The sequence below is a fragment of the Manis pentadactyla genome, chromosome 7 (genome assembly GCF_030020395.1).
Source record: "Manis pentadactyla isolate mManPen7 chromosome 7, mManPen7.hap1, whole genome shotgun sequence".
In the NCBI taxonomy this organism is placed as follows: domain Eukaryota; kingdom Metazoa; phylum Chordata; class Mammalia; order Pholidota; family Manidae; genus Manis; species Manis pentadactyla.
In genome coordinates this window covers 23,186,454-23,193,785 of record NC_080025.1, presented here as the reverse complement: position 1 = coordinate 23,193,785, position 7,332 = coordinate 23,186,454, and positions in this window count along the sequence as shown.

Below are 7,332 nucleotides of genomic sequence, written 5' to 3'. Positions count from 1 at the left end.
GAGCCATAGACTTAGAACTCAGTCCTATTCGTCCAAGTGTCTTGAAATTCCTATCATATGTATGAAGAAAAAGTTCAAAGCTATTTTTCTTTGATACTTAAATTCAAAATCCCAGGAGACTCCCTTCAAGAAGGTAGCTAATAGTTAAATTGTGCATACAGACAGTCAGCATTGGCTCTCTAGATATTTACAGACATAAGGGCGCCTGACTTTACTTTTGTAATAGTGCAATAGCTGCCTTTATGCATGAACAAACTCTTAATTACAAACTTAAAAATACCTCTATCATCTTGTCAATGCTTTTTAAAGCAATACTGAATGCTTTCTTAGTAGTTTTTTTTTTTTTTCAAAACAGCTCTGCTTATGTACAGCATGCGTTTCCTTTCATGCCTGGTCCTGTCACCTACCTTTGCTCTTTTATGCTCTGAATAGTTCTCTCATGCCTTCTGTGTATTGTATTAGTACCTGTCACTTACTCATCTCTTTTATCCTCTTTATCTCTATCTTCTTGGTTCCTCTGTGGGCTGAACTTTAAATTATTATTCCTCTCTTATTTTCCTCACTCTGTGCTTTCTCTCTGATGTTTTGCTCTCACAGTACTGTAATGTAGGTATTGTTCCCTGAAGAACACTTCTCGTTGCAGTGTTCATTTATTTTCCAATAATCTTTACTAGATCTTTTAATTTGTATTTTTCAATTATTTTAATCCCTTTTTATGCAAATTCTTTTTATTTAATGCCCTTACTTTGCCTCATCTCTGATCTTCCTTTGACAATTTTATCAGTTTCCCCTCATCATCTTTACAATTTTTTTAGTATCTTTGAAATATGATCTCCCCACCCCCACTTTCTTTTCACTGTTTCCATGATTCTACTCCTCTCACCCATCCTCCATTCCTGGCTTTATAGTTTTAAATGACTTATTCTCTCAGTTAATCTCTTTGCCTCTCCTAACTTCCTTTGTTTGGAATTGGTTCCCCAAAAGAACTCCTTACCCAGAATGGCTCTCTTAGTTATTAAAAGGAAGATCAAAGTGATAGCCCTCAACACCTAAAGCCACAAGCAAGGCCTGAGAGAAGACAAATGAGAGGCAGAGCTGGAGGCCACCTCTGTGGGTTGAAAGATCTTCAAGTCACATAAATTACATGAATTTATAGGCCACTTGTAGCATATACATTCAATAGTTTTCTGTATTGGCCCAAGAAAGTCCTGGCATCTTTTATATTCTGTCCCTTACATTTTAATTCCATTAGAAACTAAAGTCCAAGTTTCTGACTCAGACATAAAGCCTGCACTTAAAGTGAACATAATCCTTTCACTGACCTCTACTGAGCTGCCTTGGGATGGGGATAGAAGATAAAGGAATACACAACTTGATACATTCTCTTTTATCATCTATGCTTGTAAGACTTGGCTGCTGCTTCTGTGTAAATAAAGTCAATTCATCCCCCTCTGTAACAGAGTGGTCCCAGAATAATGCACCATTGTTTAGTAGTAGTTGATCTGTGAGTATTCTCCAAGTTAGGCATCTGCCACCTCACCACTTGCAGGTGCAAAGCATCAATGCCGTACACTGTTCTTTAGAATGAGATACCCAGAAAGAGTACCACCCAGGGGTTAGAACACTGGTCCAGCTATTGCTGGCTATGTGTGTTGGGTGGAAAGTACAGGAGATTTTTGGTGGTGGTGGTTGTAAGATAAATTCTAGCCGAAATAAGCAGGCAAAGAGAGGCAACAAAGGGCCAGGTAATTTATTTGAATGCCCCCAGGCGAGGTTCCGCAGTCTGGTCATCACAGGCCAGGGAAGTCACGCGAAAGTAGACAGGCAGCGAGTTTTTAAAGAAGGTAGGGGGAGGCAGAGCTTAGATTTACAGCGGCGTGAAGATTGGCTAGCCTAAGGCACATTTTTTAGGTGGGAGGGGGCAGCAGACGGGGACTTTGGCACGTCATCAGTGTCCGACGTGCTCCCCCCTCCCCCCAGTGCCTTCAACCTTACAGTGGTAAGGTAGCCAGCTGAGCCTCCCTTCAAAGCATCCAGCACAGTAGACAGAGCAGCCGATTATGAGTCTGATAATCTGAGTTTCTGCCTGAGTTATGGGCCTGTGCCTATTGGGTGACACCTGTCATTTCCCGCTTTCTAAGTTTTCTCATCCATAAGATGAACTGGTTTCACTCAGTGAAATGTAAAATCCTTCCAGCTCCTTCTCCCTGCCATGATGCTTCAAATTCCACCATTAAACATTGATTTCTTTTGGTTTTTAAGGCTTTTAGGTTTTCAAATATTGCCATTAAAATGCATACCTTAAGGGAGGAATAACCCTTTTAGCCACCTATTTGAGGTGGCTGGCCTGATAACCTATGGGGTAGGCTATTTGGGAATAAGCCTTGGTTTGACCAACTGGTAAAAAGGGGGGCTACTGGAATCAGGGAGAGGCACAAATAGGGAGGCAGAGGGGTTCACAACACATGGGAGAATAATGAAGTGCTGTATAATATTGTGTACAACTATATTTCAATAAAAAATAACTAAATGTTAGTTTCTTTTATACATATTTCTCAATTCTTGCAGAGAACCTGGATGTAGTCATTACCAGACCTGTTTTTCTTATGAAAAAAACTGAAGTTCAAAGATACTGAACGATTTACCTAGAGTCACAAGGGGAAGAAGAATGAGCACAGGAACCTCAGAGTCCATGCTCACGTTCCTCCCTCTGCAATGTGCAGCTTTCTGTTGATTTTTTGTTACCTAGAGTTCTGAAGAAATAAAGTACTTTTCATGGATTATCATATTCACTACCCACTAGCAGATATTACTGTTTTCCCCAGTTTTCAGATGAAGATCCTGAAGTTTAAATTCTTAGTAGTCTGACTAACAGCATATTGCTGGTATACATCACGGAGAGGTAGAATACATATTTGCATATACTTGGAAAGTATGTTCTGGAGCTTACAACAAAGGTCCTAGCTCAGTACCACACTGAATCACAATTGCCAAAACTCCTTCCATCTCTACTGATTTTCTATCACATTACTTATTCCTAATAATCTAACTGTTAATAAAGTGTGTTAATTGTTCTTCTTGTGCGGAAGAGTACAAAATAATTTATCTCCTTCCCCATCCTTATTTTTCATCAGCAAACTAATTCCCTGTGGGGCTCTTTCAATTCAAACTTTGATCTGAAAGTCAGGTTAAGCATCCTGATTTAATTTTGAATTTTATTAATTCAAAATTTAAAGAGGCATTTTTTCAAGGGTCATGTGTCAAGTTTAAATTCCTCAATATTTGATGAATACCTAATTTACCTGGGAAGCCAAATTTTGTAAAGTTTGTTTGCTTTCAATATCATTAAATGGTGCTGGATAAATTTTATTACCTTTCTGTGACCAAGTTTCTATAACTATAAAGCAAATGAGTTGTATAAGATAGTTGGTAAGATTCTCCAACCCCCAAAATGCATACTTCCTACCAAGCCCAAGCCAAAATAATTAAATTAAATTAATTAATTTAAAAGATATTAAGAGCCTATAGTTTGGCAAATACTGGGTAAGGTAGTATAATATGATCATTAATCAGCCCTGGTGCTAGGGACCTGAGAACCTGCTGGAGAGCACATCATAGTAAAATAACATCTATTTATATTTGTTGCTTTACATATTTTTCAATATACCTTTCCTATGTCCCTTCCCTAGGCTTTCACCTGTTCATCCCATAATATCACATATTCCCGCAGTTCTTCCCACCCATTATCAATGGGACCCTTCTCAATCTGTCCAGCTTCTGGCTTTTCCAGCTCCCTCTCCCTCATTCCACCCATGAAACCAAAATTGGAAGTAGACTTAATCACAGTTGAGTAGGTGCCTGACTTCCTAATATGGTTTGAGGGGCTTTCTGATTAAATTTCATTTTTATTATTTTTATAGTGTGTAAAGGAATATAGAAATAACAGAGGTTTCAGTTTGGGAGAAGGTAAGCTAGGGGAAAAGGAACAAACGATTGATGTGTTGATGAATGGGGTGTCCTGGTATGATGGCTATGCCCACTCAGGGTCTTAGGTTTGCCCATGGCACCTTTCAGCCATTTTGGTCTGATAGCTGTAAATTGCAGTACAGTTGTCTGTCATCTGAGAAATCTACTAACACCTCACACTTGCACAGTTGCCCATTCCTTCATGAACACTTTTCCACTTAACTTCCTTGCTCACACCCTCCTGGCTCGTCTACCTCACTCCTTCCTCCTTAGCAGTCTCCTGTGCTAGATCTTCACACCTCCTTTTAGAGTCCCACAGTTTAGGACACACTGATAGTCCTAATTTATCTCTCACTAACATCTTTCCTAAACTCCATGCTCATTTATCAAACTAAACGTTACTATCTGCATTCTTAATAAACATCTCAAATTAATATATCAAAGAGTTAACCACTGATGCTCCCTCACATTGATCCTTCACTAGGTTCTGCCATCTTGGTTATGATCCTTTCAATCGAATTACTTGGGCCAAAAATCTAGAAGTCACCCTTTTTTTCTTATTCTTTCCCCCTCACATATCACATCAAAATCATTAGCAAACACTGTTGGCTCTACCTTCAAAAATACATCCTGGATATATGAACCTCCACCTCTACTGCTCTAGTCTAAACCATCCTCACCTCTACCATGGACCAAAGCAACAGCCTCATAAGCAGTTTACATAGAGAAGCTATTCTTATTACCACCAAAGTAATTTTTTTGAAAGTACATGATTTATGATTATGTCCCATCTTACTCAGAATTCTCCAATGTTTTCAGATCTCTTGTAGAATAAAATATGAAGCCCCAATCATGGCTGGCACAAAAGCACATCTTCCACCACATCTCTTCTCTCTCCCTCCATAGGCTCTAGCCTTATAAGCCTTTTTCTGTCCTTCTCACTTTGTGTCATCCAATTATAATGGTTAGTTTTGTGTTCTTTTGTCTCGGCTATCTTCTCCAGTTCCTCAAACAAACCTTAATCTAAGTGTTGCCATGAAAGTATTTTATAGATGTAATTAACATGTACAATCAGTTGACTTTTAGTGGGGAGGATTAGCATTGATAATCTGGGTGGGGCTAATCCAATCAGTTGAAAAGGTTTAAGAGCAAAACTGCTGTTCCCCAGGAGAAGAGGGAATTCTATCCCTATGTGGACTGTAGCTCCTGCCAGAGTATTTCCTGATCACCTGTCCAATGGATTTCAGACTTACCCAGCCAGACTTCACAATGGTTAAGCCAATTCATTATAATAAAATCTCTTTCTCTCCTATATATATATGGTTCTCTGGTGGAACCTTGATGGGTACACTCACCCATTCACTCATTCTTCACTCAGGGCTTTTGCTTTTGCTGTCTCATTTGCTTGGAAGGCTCTTTTCCAGATATTTTCTTGGTTCATGTTCTTACTTTAGTTAAGTCTTTGATCATTTGTCACCTCTTAAGAGGGACCTTCCCTATGACCCTATTAAAAGTTGACCCAAGTGATACCACAGCAATCTTATTCTGTTTCTCTTATTGCTTTATTTTTACAGCATTCATCTCTGCCTGAAACTGCATATTTATTTCTTCATTTGGTCATTGTCTCTCCTCTTCACCAAGCTGTGAGCCCCATGAGGGGGGCCCTGCTCGCTGTCTAGTACACTACTGTATCCACAGCATCTAGAACAGTGCCAGTCACTGGAATAAACAGCAAATGCTGTTTGAACATGGAGAGAACATGGTACTTTATTGGTTTAGTGGAGTTAAGAGTGGTCCTCAGATTGAGAAAATAGCTGATAGAGCAGAATGAAAGCCTTAAAATTAAATTTTACTTCTGCCCAATTTTTAATCTTTGTGTTCTTTGCCTTCTAAAAATAAAGTTATTCTCTGCACTTTTCCTCCCCATGTTATCAACTACCAATTTTCTTTTATTTAGCAAAAAAGTTTTTTAGAGCCTAGTACGTGTTATGAATGGTTATACAAACCAAAAATAACCAACCACAAGGGAGGACTTCTCAAAGAAGTGACTTATACACTGTGACAATTCAACTGAATCAAGAGTAGGGAAATTGAACTAGATAGAGAAAAGTATATGCACGTAAGCCTGGAAATGAGAAAAAGCATATTGCTTGAGTAGAAAAATATCAGATTGGCTATAGCATAGATTTTAAAAGAATGTATGTGTCAGTGTATGTGTAAAAGAGAGATGAATCTGGAGAGGTAAGTATCAGATCATGAAGACCCTTTTAGCTTAGGGATGAATTTTTATTTTTTCTGGGGAACATGAGAAGACAATGGAGGTGTTAAGCAAGAGACTGGTACGGTCATATTTGTAATTCAAGAAGATATTAGAGCAACAGAGATACCGGAGTGACATGGAGTTTTTGCATCTATAGCTGCCTTTCCTTAAATCTCTGACACTTAGTGGTATCATTCAACAATCTGTCCATTCTTTCAAACCTTACATAATACTAAATAATAATAATAATAATAATAATAATAATAATAATAATAATGATGATGATAATATATCCACCAACAGCCAACAGAAATAAAGATGATAAACAAAGGTTGATTTCATATAACTGGATTTTGCTCCATCAGTATTTATTCTAGCTAGAGAGAATGTAGTATATTTATATTGAAAAACATGAATAAGATTAGGAATTAGAAAATTAGGATTCAAGTCTCTGCTCTTATTCTGGCAGAACTGCTTGACTTTTTGAACCCTCCTATGCCTCATGCATTCAATGAAGCTAGTAAGCATACCTTTTTTACAGGATAATTATCTGAGTTTAATGTATGGTACATTACCTAGTGAAATACAAAATGCCAGTATAATGCATTATAATCATCATCATCTTGTGAGTGCATGAGATATGGACATCAAATAACCACTGGATCATGACAGAAGCTGTTGCTGTTGAAAGGGAGTGTAATGGTATCACACAGGGGTCTTACAGCACTATAAAACTGGAGAATCCAGGTGGGAAATGATGCTACCTTGGAAGAGGTTTAAAATGCCACTGTCACCATGGGAGGCACAAAGAAGGCTGAACCTAAAGAAAGCATATGACCACCACAGGGAGCACACGAGTACTCCAGCTATGGATTAGAGGGCTACCATATTCCATGGCCACACCAGTATTGTGGTGGCTATGTTAGAAGAAAGTAACTCTTTCTATTCAAATAATGTGGAAAAGAGTTCAATCTTAAGGAATGCATGTTGAACAAATGTATAAATTTCACTGGCAGAGGCTTTGATATGAGAAGTAGACTCCTTTGTACAGACAATAAACAGAGCCAAAAAGAAAGATCCACAGATACAGATTCAGACTGTGCCAG